Source organism: Salminus brasiliensis, chromosome 20 (assembly GCF_030463535.1).
Source record: "Salminus brasiliensis chromosome 20, fSalBra1.hap2, whole genome shotgun sequence".
In the NCBI taxonomy this organism is placed as follows: Eukaryota; Metazoa; Chordata; class Actinopteri; order Characiformes; family Bryconidae; genus Salminus; species Salminus brasiliensis.
The window spans coordinates 25,645,890-25,660,908 of NC_132897.1; the positions used below are offsets into that span (position 1 = coordinate 25,645,890).

The 15,019-nt window shown below is 40.8% G+C and overlaps 1 pseudogene; it reads left to right on the plus strand.

Annotated features, from left to right (window-relative positions):
* LOC140542392 (uncharacterized) overlaps positions 1-12,373 on the plus strand; it is a 160,915-nt pseudogene extending 148,542 nt beyond the window's left edge.
* Positions 12,374-15,019: the final 2,646 nt, after the last annotated feature.

Below are 15,019 nucleotides of genomic sequence, written 5' to 3' on the forward strand. Positions count from 1 at the left end.
GCTAAAACTGCTACATGGTGAGCAGGTGAGGAAGGTCATACCTTGGTGGCAGAATGGCATTAAGGATCTTCTGGGTTTCTCCTAAAGGTAGACTGTGGTTTCAGGGAAGGTGGGACGAGGCACTGCTGAGAATTTTAATATGAACACTTTTGAGATAAATTTCTGATTAGCACTGCTGAGAAATTTTATAATAACACTGCTGAGGTAAATTTAATATTAACACTGTTGATATAAAAATATGATTAGCATTGCTGAGAAATTTAATATTAACACGGCTGAGGTAAATTTATGATTAGCACTGCTGAGATGCATTTCTTATTTACACTGCTGAAATTTTTTTTAGGATTAACACTGCTAAGGTACATTTAAGATTAGCACTGGTGAGAATTGTAATATTAACACTTCTGAGATACATTTATGATTAGCACTGCTGAGATACATTTAAGATTAGCACTGCTGAGATAAATGTAATATTAACACTGCTGAGATGAAAGCGATATCAACACTGCTGTGGTTAATGTATGATTAACACTGCTGAGAAAGTTATGATTATCACTGCTGACATAAAATTAAGATTAGCACTGCTATGGTACATGTATGAACATCACTGCTAAGATACATTTAATATTAACACTGCTTAAATAAATGTAATATTTTATAAATATTAACATTCATGATTAGCACTGCCGAGATAAATGTTATATTAACATTGCTGAGATAAATTTAATACTAACACTGCTGAGAAATTTAAAACTAACGCTGCAGAGATAAATTTAGGATTATCACTGATGAGATAAATTTAAAATTAACACTGCTTAAATAAATGTAATATTAACATTGATGAGATAAATTTATGATTAGCACTGCAAAGATACATTTAATATTAACATTGCTGACATAAATTTGAGACCAACACTTCTGAGAAAAATTTAGGATTAGCACTGCTGAGGTAAATGTAATATTAACACTGCTGAGAAAAAAAATAATATTAACACTGCTGAGATAAATGTAATATTAACACTGCTGAGATAAACGTAAGATTAAAGTCATTTTTCTGGAACGATCTTCTCCAGGAGGTCTATGAACTGATTAGCTTCCAGCAGATGGAGATGAAGCTCCAGCAAGCGGAACTGAATTTCCGGTCTGAAGCAGACAGGACTTATTTAGTGAAGGTAAAGGGAGCAGTGGTAGACAGTGGGAGAAGAAGTTCTGATTTACAGCTCTGTAGTTTTTAAAGCGGGTTTTTTAATCATCTCATTTTAGCTCCACTTTTTAGCTCTTCACCTCTCTCCTTCTCTTGAGTTTGTGTGAATTATTGTTTATTATTGTAAATCCATTGTTAATCCTCCTCCTCCTTCTACTAATAATAACAATAATAATAAAAGTGGAAATAAATAAGTATGAATTGCAGTTTGAAATCTAGAGGTGAAACATTAAGATGAAATATAATATAATATTTTTTATATAATAAAGTGCTGCTACTACTTTTTTGCTATAATTTTTACAGGGATAAGGACAGATATTTGAAAGAGATTTACATTGTGTGTGTTATGATCTATATTTATAATATATTTTATTTGAGATTTCAGAATCTTAAATTTTGGAGCATCACTGTAAAGATTTGATTGCATTTATCAACAAGGGCATTGGTGCGGTCAGAATATTGGATGATCATCACCCAACCTCATCCCCAACTGAAAGATTAAAGTTTCCCCAGCTCACCCCAGAAGTAATGGGCACCGTTTACCATTCACTGGCCACTGAATGTTATTAGTTGCACTTGTTTCTGAACCCATTTTCCATGTTTTCAACTCACACTAATCGTACAGGATACTTTACATAATAAAGTATGCAGAGAAACAGGAGGACTACAATCTGTAATTCTAGAACTACAAAGTTCTCCTACAGTGGGGAAAAAAAGTATTTAGTCAGTCACCAATTGTGCAAGTTCTCCCACTTAAAAAAATGAGAGAGGCCTGTAATTGACATCATAGGTAGACCTCAACTATGAGACAAAATGAGAAAAAAAATTCTGAAAATCACATCACATAAAGAATTTATTAGACCCAGGGAATTGAAGTACACTGAGATGCTGGAGCTGTCGTCTCGCAGCTTACACGCGATCACTCAGGTTTGTTGACGGTGGAGCAGATGGGTGCTCCCGTGTCCGTGTTACCTTCTGGCTCTCTCCTTTTAATTAGGCTGTAATAGTCAGACCTGCCGGAGTCGTCAGACACAATCTGATACTGACCAACATTCTCTGCTCTCCGAATTAACCCTCTCTCTTTACCCTCTCCGAGTAAATGGCCACCCGGCCCGACCTGCTGGAAGATTGCCCGTTAAGGTCCCCTCTACCTTCGTCAAACCAGCTGCCACCTACCGGTCCAACCAGCAGGCCCCCGACCCACCACCACCCATAGCAGACCAGCAGCTCACACGCCTACCACTGCTGCCTGTTTAGCGACCATGTTAAAAACATTTTTAACTATCTGTTGTATCTGGTTTGGAAATTTTATTATTAATGTTTAAATAGTTCTGGCCAGAGGAGGATGGGTCCCCCTTGTGAGTCTTGGTTCCTCCCAAGGTTTCTTCCTCCAGCTCTGAGGGAGTTTTTCCTTGCCACTGTCGCCGTTGGCTTGCTCATTGGGGGTCTTTGATTCGTTATTTCTTCTTTGTCTCTCTTTTATTAATCACTATTTATGTAAAGCTGCTTTGTGACGACAACAGTTGTAAAAAGCGCAATACAAATAAATCTGACTTGACTCTTCTGCATTTTCTCTTTCATTAGTCCAACCAAGCCCGATTTTCCTCCACACATTGCAGGTGCGGCGTCTATGGTTAATCCAACCAATTTTTGCCAGGGCAATGCATTTTTATTTAAGGACTTCTCCACCGCATCAAAAATGTCCCGTACTGTTGTGGTCCCATGCATGGCAGCTATATCCAACAGCTCTTCAGTGACAGAGAGGTCCGACTTCACGCCTCTAATGAAAATGGATAGCTGCGCTGTATCCGTGCTGTCTGTGCTTTCATCAAGCGCTAATGAAAAGGTGATGTACTTGCGCGTCTCTGCGGCCAGCTGTGTTGCCAGGTTTCCTGCAAGTTTCCTAATTCTCTGGTCGGGACACAGGTGCTCACAGACCTTCAGCATACACTGCTTCCAAAATGCACCCTCTGAAAAAGACTTAGATGTGCGAGCAATTTCTTCAGCTACAATAAAGCCAGCTTTCACAGCTGCGTTGTTTTGGGCCGTAGCTCTTGTGAACATATTCTGCTGCGATCGCAGTTTGCCTTTTAATTGTTGTACAATTTGTTGCTTTTCTTGAAGGCTAACTTTGGCATACTTAGCTCCGTGTTTGGGATCAAAGTGCAGACGTAAATTGTACTCCTTGACAACTGCCACCGCCTCATAACACAAAAGACATACCGGTTTTTTCTCCTTGAAGCACAAACATGTATTCGCCTTCCCATCTCTCTTGAAACTGTCTTCCATCTGCATCAATTTTTCTTTTCCTGGACATTTTGGGATCAATATTTGTAGCTATTTCTTAATTCCACTTGTTGAAAAAAATCACATCAAAAAGGATACACTGTAATCTAGTGGTGGAATGCTGTCACTTGGCGGGCAACAGAGGAAAACAACTCAACACACTTTTAATCAACAATTATAGGACTTCAGTGGTTTCAGTGGTTAAAAATGTTTGAATGTTGTTTTCTGGTCTTTCAGGCAGGAATAATCTTTAATTAGCAGAAGAAATTGTCACATAAATGAATATGATGTATTGTGTCGAGAATGATGCACAATCAGGATTGTGGTGTGAATCTGAAGTGCTGCTTCAAAAATGGCACTTCCAAGTTTTTGCTTTCCCTTTTTGGCGAAATTGATACACGGATTGGACCATGTATCAAAAGGGCCGATGGTAGCAACAGCGAACAAACACTGGTTGGCGCCGGGTTTTTCAACGTTTGCAGAAAAGTTTTGCAAATCCTGAGTCATTTGTATGAACATAACATAGGGAAAATGACACGACAGCTCAATCGGCACATCCTACTCCAAATTTTCCATTTGAACACATTATGATTGACTTCATTGAGCTAACACCATGCCAAAATTACTGGTATTGTCTGATAATCATTGACATGTTCAGCAAATGTCCAGAGTGCTTTCCATGTAGAAAACAAGACACACTCGCAGTAGCAAAATGCTTGCTTAGGGAAGTAATTACTAGAGTACTTCCTTTGGAGTTCCAGTAAAAATTTCATCAGACAATGGCAAGCACTTTTAGAACAAACTGATCCAACATCTTTCTGGTGCTTTGAAAATTGATTTGAAAACACATTGCGCTTATCATCCGCAGTCGGCTGGTGCATGGGAACGTCTGAACCAGACCATCAAATAATTCAAACCGCCAAACAGGACTGAGCCCAATGGAAGTATTATGTGGTTTTCCTAACCTTTCTCTTTACAGGCCAGTTGAATGCTCTCTACAGCAGGTCGATGATCACATGATTGATTATATGAGTGCACTGTGCAAAACTCTTCAGTCTATTCATTCACAGGTGAAAGAGGTGTTGCCAGTGAGTGCTGAGGGTCCTCTACACTCTGTGAAAGTCGGTGACGGGGTGGTAGTGAAAGCCTATCGAAGGAAGGCTCATGGATCCACTGCTCACATTGCAAGAGAGAGACTGTTCCAGACAGCTTTGTGTCTAAAACTGAAGATCCAGGTGATCAGATGACGTGCTAGTAACCTCTCCCTGTTATGTCCAACGTCTCCTATGTACTGCAAAACTCCACTAGGCAGAAGACGGTTGTTTCCATGCCATGGAAACCAACGCTGGCCCGGAGTAGTGGCCCAGAAGCAGATGCTTGTCGACAAGTTTGCTGTTGTTTCCACTGTTTTCGGTCTAGTGTGTTAAAATTTTCTTTAGGGAAACAGACAGGACTTTGACCTTTGTGTTACACTTGTTCTTACTTATACTTCGTGCTCTCCTATCTTTATGAACAATTGTATTAGATTTTATGACATGTAGAGGTAATTGGAATCGTGGACATAGATCTAACTTCAGATCAACTAATTCTGAACAGTTAGAATCTTTGTTTGACATTTTATGTTTAAAGGGAGGAAATGTGGTTTTGAGATCATAGTAGTACATAGTCAGATGATTATTATCTCTCACATATACCATATGTATTTCATTTCATCATCATTCTCTTAGTAAATTATATCCAGGCTAACATACTACTAGACTTACGCACTTAATCAAAACTTTTGGGTGGACTTTTACTGCTCCATATGAAGGAGACCACAAATCAGTTACTCCCCTTCAGCCGGAGTGGAACAAACTAGCTACTCCTCCGATCCCAAGTGTAGACCTTATCTGTTTTCTCTATGCTGGCCACAGTGAGTTATTGTTCAAGTGACCTCGAAGTTGCATACCAACTCGTTTGGGTATCTCCAGGTGTGAGGGGCTTCTAAAAAACATATTTGAGCTTCCTTCCTCTTCATTAATTATGCACGTATGTTAACGCCCTTTTGTTTATTCATATCACAGTTAGGTGTAACCAATGCGCTTCAATAACTTCTTTGTCTTCTGTGAATCAGTGGAAAGTGACAACACCCCTTTGGGAAGATATATATGACCTTTTGTAACTTGGTCAACCTTCAGAGATCTCGGAGTATTTGCCAGGAGCTTCTCCCCGGCCGAAAGCTTTTCAATAAATATATTACTTTGGAGAATTTATAGTGATTTCTGCTTATTTAAAAAATGTCCACCATGGCTTAGTGTCAGTTTTAGGTTCAGCTCAGGTTAGGCTTGATTAAAAGTTAGGCCTGACATCAGTTTTAGGTTCAGCTGAGGTTTAGGCTGGATTTAAAGTTAGGCTTGACATCAGTTTTAGGTTCAGTGCAGGTTAGGCTTGATTTAAAGTTAGGCTTAGTGTCAGTTTTAGGTTCAGCTGAGGTTTAGAGTTGATTTAAAGTTAGGCTTAGTGTCAGTTTTAGATTCAGCTGAGGTTTAGGCTATTTTAAGCAGACCTTTGTAAGAAGATAAAGTAATGGGAGGTAAAATACTGGACAGATCAGGTGGTTGTAGGAGAAGACTTTATTGTAGTTCCAGATGACTCAGTTGACCATCTTCCCTCTAGAGGGCAGCAGCATCTTTTTGATTATATTTTCAATAACTTAGTCTCCAATACTAATCTGACAAACTGTTGGAGGACAAGAAACCCCAATGCCAGACAGTACACCTGGTTTAATGCTTATAATAATGCTTAGTGTTCAAGGCTACACTACTGGTTAATCTCTCACAATAAGATAAGATAAGATAGTCCTTTATTAGTCCCGCAGTGGGGACATTCACAGTGTGACAGCAGAAAGGGATAGCAAGACACTCAGTTACAAAAATTTAGATAAATAATTTACACTATATACACAATATAAATAAGAATTAAAAAGCAATAAACAATATTATTTACAGCAAAAGACTCTTAATTGCACATGGGGGGGGGGGTATTGCACATAGTATCCCCTGAACATGAACATGTGTGTGTAGTTAAGTGTGTGCGTATGTGGTCCGCTGGGAGCAGTGCTGGTTGTGCAGTTCTCCAGCATGGATGCCAGCTTGGTTGTCATCCTCCTGTCTCCCACCACCTGCACTGGGTCTAAGAAGCACCCCAGGACAGAGCCGGCCCTCTTTATGAGTTTGTCCAGTCTCTTCTTATCTGCCGTCGAGATGCTACTGCCCCAGCAGACCACTCCATAGAAGATGGCAGATGCCACCACTGTGTCGAAGAACGTCCTCAGGAGCGCTCCCTGCACTCCAAAGGACCTCAATCTCCTCAGCAGGTAGAGTCTGCTCTGGCCTTTCATGTAGAGTGCAGCAGTGTTGACTGACCAGTCCAGTTTGTTGTTCAGATGAACACCCAGGTATTTATAAGAGTCCACACTCTCGATGTTCATACCCTGGATGTTCACTGATGGAGGGGGGTGTCTGCACCTGCAGAAATCCACCACCAGTTCTTTGGTCTTTCCAGCGTTATTCTGCAGATGGTTCTGCAGACACCAGTCCACAAAGTCCTGAATAAGTTCTCTGTACTCGCTGTCCTCCTTATTGGATATGAGGCCGACAATCGCTGAGTCATCAGAGAACTTCTGGAGGTGACAGGTCGGTGAGCTGTACATGAAGTCAGCAGTGTACAGGGTGAAGAGGAACGGTGCCAAGACCGTTCCTTGAGGGGCTCCTGTGCTGCTGACCACCAAGTCAGAGACACGGTCCCGTGCCCTCACATACTGTGGTCGGTTGGTGAGGTAGTCCAGTATCCAGTTTGACAGGTGACTGTCCACTCCACAATGTCCCAACTTGTCCTTTAGAAGCCCTGGCTGTATGGTGTTAAAAGCACTGGAGAAATCGAAGAAGGTGATCCTCACAGTGCTGCCGGGCTTCTCCAGGTGAGAAAGAGCTCTGTGTAGAAGATAGATAGATGATATGACGGATAGTATTTAAAGTTGTGAAATTTCAGCATCTCCTTTAACTGATCACTGTTCAGTTCCCTTCTTCCTCTCTTTGAACAAATGTAAATCACCTTTGAATTCAATTAGGAAATTTAATAGTAACCTTTTGCTTAATTGAAGATATTTCACTACTGGAAATTTCACCTTTGAACAAATGGGAGTGGTTTAAATGCAATGTTGGAGCAGCAGCAATTAGGACAGTATGCTTCTAAACAGATGAGGGTCCAACACTCACAACAGACACACACAGACTCGTTCAGCATTGATTAGGAAGTGAATATGGGTTGAATGCAGTGTATTAAGCTTAGCCTGTAGCTCAGCTAGTCTGTGCTGCAGCATGACTGAGGAGCCAGAGGCTGCTTCTCTTTAGTGAACTGCATCTCTTCATTTCATTTAGACGGGCTGGAGCACGGTCGAAGAGAAGAACCAGGCTGAACCAGCAGACAGAGTCCAGCCTGTTTCTCTGTGCAGCTGGACACAACGCAGAGTCATGGACGGGTATCCCGGATGTAAAGAGGACCGGCTACATTTATACACTGATCCATTAATAAAGACTTTTATCTTAGATTTTGTCTGAATAACTTAATACTTTTGTCTCAGTCCCTCTGACGCCTACTTTCCAGAATGTGTGAAAGTGTGTAAAAAAGAAAGAAGAGAGAGACATTTTTAGGTCAAATAAAGTTAATTTTATTATTTTTTTCGGTGGTTAATAAGAATGAGAATTATATCAGTTCAGTGGTATATTAATTTAATTTTGAAAATATCAAATTGACATTTGCGTTGTATGAAAGGTGTAGTTGTATTAAACGACAGAAACAGTCATTGTAGGAGATTAAACTAGAGGCTAGGTGGCAGCATGGAGTCAGGAGTCAAATGCTTCAACAGCACTGAACTGTGTTAATACTCTGAAAAGCTTCTCAGTGAGCATCTCTACACCAAAGCTGCTCAAGTACTTCAAGTACATCGCTGCGCTAATGGCGCCCCCTGTGGAGAGTCTTAAGCTCGCGGGAGCCATTACAGCACAGTGTGTAATAAAAACTGAATCCAAATTTCTATAGAATTTCATTTTTAAAGCATAAAGGAAAATGATGTCACTCTCCAGTGTAAATTAGACCTTCCAGCAGTAAATATTCACTCAGCTTCTAGTTAAAGAAATATTTGAAGGAAACAGTGGCGTAGGGTTCAGTTAAACTGCTCACACCACCCAACCTAACCCCTCATATGAGTCGTGTTTTATGTTAAATTAAATATAGGAAATGTTACACAAGGAACGACAACAAATATTTACCATCTCACCCTGAATGTCACGAGAAGCGCCGGGAAGCGAGTCTTTATACAAGGAAGCTGTTACTGACATATAATGATCGCTAGATGGCGATTCTTCCACGCATCATTCAGTTGGGTGTAGAGACTCTCGATATGCCCGGTGAGTTTAAACTGTTCACTGGATGTTCAAAAATAAAATTATTATAATTAAAAATATATTAAATAATCATATACATAAGAATAATCAGTGTAATTACAAATTACAAAAGTATATTTAAGTATTAAATAATTGTTTACTGTTGTCTACAGAATATTGTTTCTGAAAGATGACAATGCCCCCTACTGTTACCATAAAGCTATAACTGTCAGGCCCTCGTTATCGTGCCCTCCCCCGGGGCGATCCCGAGCCGCTGCCCACAGGCCCAAATAGGGACCTGATCGTGTCTGTTTATTTGTGTTGATTCATTGTTCATGTGTTTTACCTGGGACTGGGAGTACTAAAGGAGTGTAGTTCCCTTTGTTCTTTGCCGTGAATTGACTCGACTGGAATCCCTGTGACGCTCTGGGATTCATCACGCGTTACTGGCGTGTTCAGCTCAGCTCTAGTTTTGCGGTCCATGTTTAGGAGAGATTCTCCGTCTGACTCGGAGGCAAGCGAGGTACATTCGCTTCCTGCTCAGGTTCCAAGGCGACCTACATTTTAGGCAGTACTCTGCAGGTTCAGGTTAGGTCTGCCCTGCTTTCTAGTCTGGCAGCTGGCTCTCCAGCTACCCCTGTGTGTTTACGATACCATAGTCTGTTTCGAGAGGCAAGCGTGTTACATTCGCTTCCTGCTCAGGTTCCAAGGCGACCTACGTTTTAGTACTCTGCAGGTTCAGGTTAGGTCGGCCTTGCTCGCTGGTCTAGCGGCTAGTTCCCCAGCTACCTTCCTTTGTACACAGAGTTCAGCTCTGTCCTTAGTTTTGTATCTCCCCTCTCTGCCCAAGCGAGGCTTGTGGCTTTGTGTTTATCTCCCCTTTAGTTCTCCCCTCATTTCACTCTCCCTGCTCCTCCCAGTCCCGGGTTTGTTTTGTTCGCCATCTGATTTGTGGTGTTTTGGTTCTGTTCATGGTTTTGCCCATGTTGCTGCACTTTGCTGTTCATATCTCTTTGTTTTGTATTTGGTTAATAAAGTACCATGCTTTGATTTCCATCTCTGCGAGTGTTCATCCCTTCAGGTCTGGCCGTACACGCCATGATAATAACATTAACAGGTGAACGTCATTCTTTTTTGAGGTTAATTTATTTAGATTTTCATTTGTTGTATTTAATAATCATTTAAGAAAGAGGAGAGAGGTCTGTAATTTTCATCATAGGTACACTTCAACTATAATCCAGGAAATGACATTGTAGGATTTGTAAAGAATTTATTTGTAAATTTTGGTGGAAAATAAGTATTTGGTCAATAACAAAAGTTCAACTCAAAACTTTGTAACATAACCTTTGTTGGCAATGACAGGTCAAACGTTTCCTGTCTTCACCAGGTTTGCACACACTGTAGCTGGTATATTAAGCATGATTAAAAAACCACATGTATCCAGGATGTACTTGGATTACCTGGATGTCATGCAAGCTAGCAGACCAAGAAGCATTCTGGTCAATAAGACAAACAGATCTTCCATTAACTTCTGTTATTAGACTGTACTATTACACTGCATAGTGTTAGAAGGGTGAGCTGAACTGTATTGATTACTTAAGTGCTGATTTAACACTGGGAACTTTACTGTGCATGTAGTCTTTATAAGTCAGAAGTCAGAGGTTTCTTAATAACAAAAACTAACTGGCACCATTAATGATCAGAGACTAATCACATTCCTTCAACAGACGCCCTGGAGAGCCCAAAGCTCACCCTAAACACCTCAAACTCGTCTCACCTGGGGAAGCAGTCCAGTACAGCTGTGACCACTGTAACATCTTATACAAATCAGACAGGAGCAACTCCATCAGCATCACTGTGGGTAAGAGAACAGAGAATGACTTTATAATAAGCTCATCTGACTGCAGTAGTAGTAGCAGCATTCTGTAATCATATGTGAGCAGCACGGATTGCTACTGGCTGTCTAAAAACGTCCATAAAAAAAGTGTGCCACTACCGGATTCACACCCAGCCAGTTTTGTGCTTAGCATGTGCTGCTCTGTTTAGAGAACAGGTATGGACTATAAGAAGTTATAAGAACCAATGAAAATTAAAGATAAGATAATCCTTTATTAGGATTATCTTATCTTTAATTTTCATTGGTTCTTATAAGAGAACAGAGAATGACTTTATAATAAGCTCATCTGACTGCAGTAGTAGTAGCAGCATTCTGTAATCATATGTGAGCAGCACGGATTGCTACTGGCTGTCTAAAAACGTCCATAAAAAAAGTGTGCCACTACCGGATTCACACCCAGCCAGTTTTGTGCTTAGCATGTGCTGCTCTGTTTAGAGAACAGGTATGGACTATAAGAAGTTATAAGAACCAATGAAAATTAAAGAGAATATTATATTATACTAATTAGTGCTAAATCAAGAATTCTGTGATTTACACTATATGGACAAAAGTATTTGGACACCTGCTCATTCATTGTTTCTTCAAAATGAAGGATATAAAAAAAATATTTATCCTGCTTTTGTTGGAGTAACTGTCTCTACTGTTCAGGGAAGAAGGCTTTCTACTAGAGTTTGGAGGAGCATTGCTGTGAGGATTTTATTGCATTCAGTGACAAGAGCGTTAGTGAGGTCAGGATGTTGGATGATCACCACCCCACCACCTCATCCCCAACTCCCCAACTCATCCCATCTAAAACTATTAGATGGAGCACCACCATAATTCAGCTCAATGCTGGGTGGTTTTATACCCCTCTAACCCACGCCTGACATCAGGCATGGCGCAAGCAGGTTCATGTTTACTATCTGCTCCATAAAAAGTGTCCTATTCTAATGGCAGTACTTTTCTACAAGCACTAGACAAGCTGCGTGCTGTTTGCACATCTGTGTCAGAAATAGGTGCACCTTAAAGATGCTGAATTCAGTCCATTATCTATTTTTAGTAGAGCAACTTAACTGATTGGTATCTGTCTGGCTGTCATCAGCTCACAAACAGTAGCTGCCTTCCCCACAGAGAACTGCTGTATGTGTGAACAGCCACTGTGGGTGAGCTGCTGCAATCACAATGTGGCCTGTGTGAATGTTGTACCAGTTTACAGCTACTGATACCAGTTCCTCTTCTTTTCCAGTGAATTTGCTGCAGCCCAACATCTCCTTCAGTGCTTCACCAGTGTTTCACTGGTGGCTTGAAGGGCCTGAAGTGACCAGGAGCTACAGCTCCATCATCTGCTCCGTTCAACCGCAGTATCCAGGAGGCTCCTTCCACCTGGAGTTCAGTGGTGAATCCAGCATCACCAAAACTCAGTCAGCTGTTAACCACTCAACCACCTTCTCCTTCCCTGAGGCTGATTATGTCCACCAGGGAAACTACAGTTGTGTTTAGGAAGTAACTGTGTCTTCACACTCTTTTAGATTCTCCAACACGGAACTCTTGGCCGTCACTGTGAAAGTTACAGTAATAAGATGAGCTCATCGTTTTTCTGGACTAGTTCTCCTGAAGTGTAAATGTTCTGACAGTTTTGGTTCCCATCATCAGTTTTTCAGCAGCAGCAGCAGGACTGTTACTCGTATCAGTGCCGATCATTGTTTTCCTCAAAGGGAGAAATAAGCAAAAACTGCAGAAAGCTGAGAAGACGTATTGTAGACACTGTGAGTACTTTCTGTTCAGAGGACAGTTTACTGAGGTACACTGAAACTCACAGAAGGTAAACAGAGAGTAGATACACATGTCCAAATGTTTGTGGACACCTGCTCATTCATTTCTTCTGAAATCAAGGGTATTAAAAAGTATCTTATTTTCTTCTCTGCAGAACGAACATGGATGTGAGGATTACCACCCCACCTCATCCCAAACTCCCCAACTCATCCCAAAACTAATGGATGAAGCATCATCCATTATATTTTGAAGACATTTTATAAAATCTATAAGAAATCCCAAAAAGAAACATTCTTCTTGCAGACTACTTTGTTGAGTTGTTGTGGATCTCTATATTGAGAAGAAACAATGAGCATGAGCAGGTGTCCCAATACTTTTGTACCTAGTTACATAGTGTACCTAGGTACTGTGTAGAATGCCTTTTGGTAAAAATGTACTGATATTAAAAAAAAAATTATTTAACCAGGCAAGGAACCATGTAAAATTCAGTAGTTCTTTGATGTGTCATGGTTTTATAAAGAGGCCTTTAAGAACCCCCTTGTTTAAAGTGTAGAGAAATGTGCTGCTGTAAAAGATGGTTAACCACTAAAAAGATGTATTTATTTATTTATTAATTTATCTATCCACACAATTCTTCAGGTGCCAGAGCCCCGGCGGGAAATGAGGAGACTGAGGGGGAGGAGGAGGATGATTATGAAAAAGCAGAAATCGCTCTTCAACAAAGAGAGGACTCTAATCTGGTGCATCCTGTTACACTTAGTAGTCTAATGCCTCTCTGGTTCGTCAGACTGGAATCTGATTGCTTAGTGGGATGGAATCTGCTAATTCACTTATTTCCCAGTAAAGGGAGGGGATTTGGTTCTACTGGGAGGGACTTTGGATGTACTGAGAGGAGTTAAGGTGGTACTGGGAGGAGTTACGCTTGTACTGGTGGTGATTTTGTTTGTACTCGCAAGACTTTTAGTTGTACTGGGAAGAGTTCTGGTTGTACTGGAAGGAATTCTGGTTGCCCTGGGAGGAGTTTGGGTTGTACTGGGAGGAGTTGGGGTTGTATTGAACCAGGTGTAAGAGAATTAAAGAACTCTGGAATTAGAGAAGGGTGGAATTCTGGTGGCTTTTGCTTTGTGGGAGAAGACCAGACCCTCCTCTGAAAAGTGAAGCTAGGACTGAGAGATGTGGCAGAGTTAAGTTTTAACTGTATTGTGACTCAGTTATTCTGTAGGGGGAAAACACAGGATCAGGATCACCTGTTTGAGGAAGAAGATGGAGGATGAAGATGATAATGATGAAAGTGGAGAAACAGTTCTTCCAGAGAAAGAAGATTCGGTGACTCTGATGATGACTACATCAATGTAGATGCTGATGTGGAAAAACCAGCGTTGGAAAATCAGCAGCAGGTGAATGTTTATGTAAACTGTGTAGAACATCATAGTCATTTCAGTCAGTACTGGTTATAATATTGGAAATTGACTTATTTTCCCATCTTTCAGGTTCCTGCCCACTTTGTAGTTCACATAACATTGACATTTTGTGGCTAAAATTGTGTCGTAAACCAGTTTTTCATTTGTGTGTTCTGATATGATCATCCTGTAGATGCCAAACACACACACACGACTGCCCATGAGGAGATTGAATCCTCTGAGTTCTCATAATAGTCTTCATCATCCATCTCAGAGTTCTCTGATGAGGACTACATTAATGTAAACTAGATAGTGGTGATGACATACTCTGACCAGAAAAGTCAGGAGGTCTTCATACACATTCAGCCACTAAGCTCAGAGGAGCAGACGCTGTTCTGCTCTCCACAGCTGTACAGAGTGATTCTCTGAGTCACTGTAGCCTTTCTGTCAGCTCCAACCAGTCTGACCATCCTCTGTTGACCCTCTCCTAGTAACAACGTGTTTCCGTCTGCTGAACTGGATGTGTTTTCTTTATTAAATCTCTGACTGTCTCAATTCCAGAAGAGGTGAGGAAAGCTTCTTCAAGCACCTGCTGAAACACTTTCTAGTGACAGATGTGAGTAACTGGGGCAGCGTCACTGCTCACACATTCAGACAGGAGGGACAGTGTGGAGGAGGCCGGCTGTGGTTTTCCTTCTGGGCTTTGCATGTGCTGCTATGTTGTTGATGCTCGGTGTAAAACATTAAGGAAAGGCCACACAAATACAAATCAGCTGGCCCTCCTGTTGGCTACCTGGAGAACTAGGGGCATGTCTGCAAGTGATTGCTGTGATTGTCTAAGTTCATCAACAGTCAAAATCAGTTCAGTTTCAAGTAATGAATAAAGGACATCATTATTATTACTGTTGTTGTTCATTTATAATTAACAATAATGGCAATATAAATATATTCAAATATTTAAAACTGTAAACATAACCGTTATTATTAATAGTAAAATAAATGATATAAATGAATTGTGTAAATACAGTGTAATACCTGTAACTGTCAGGCCCTCGGC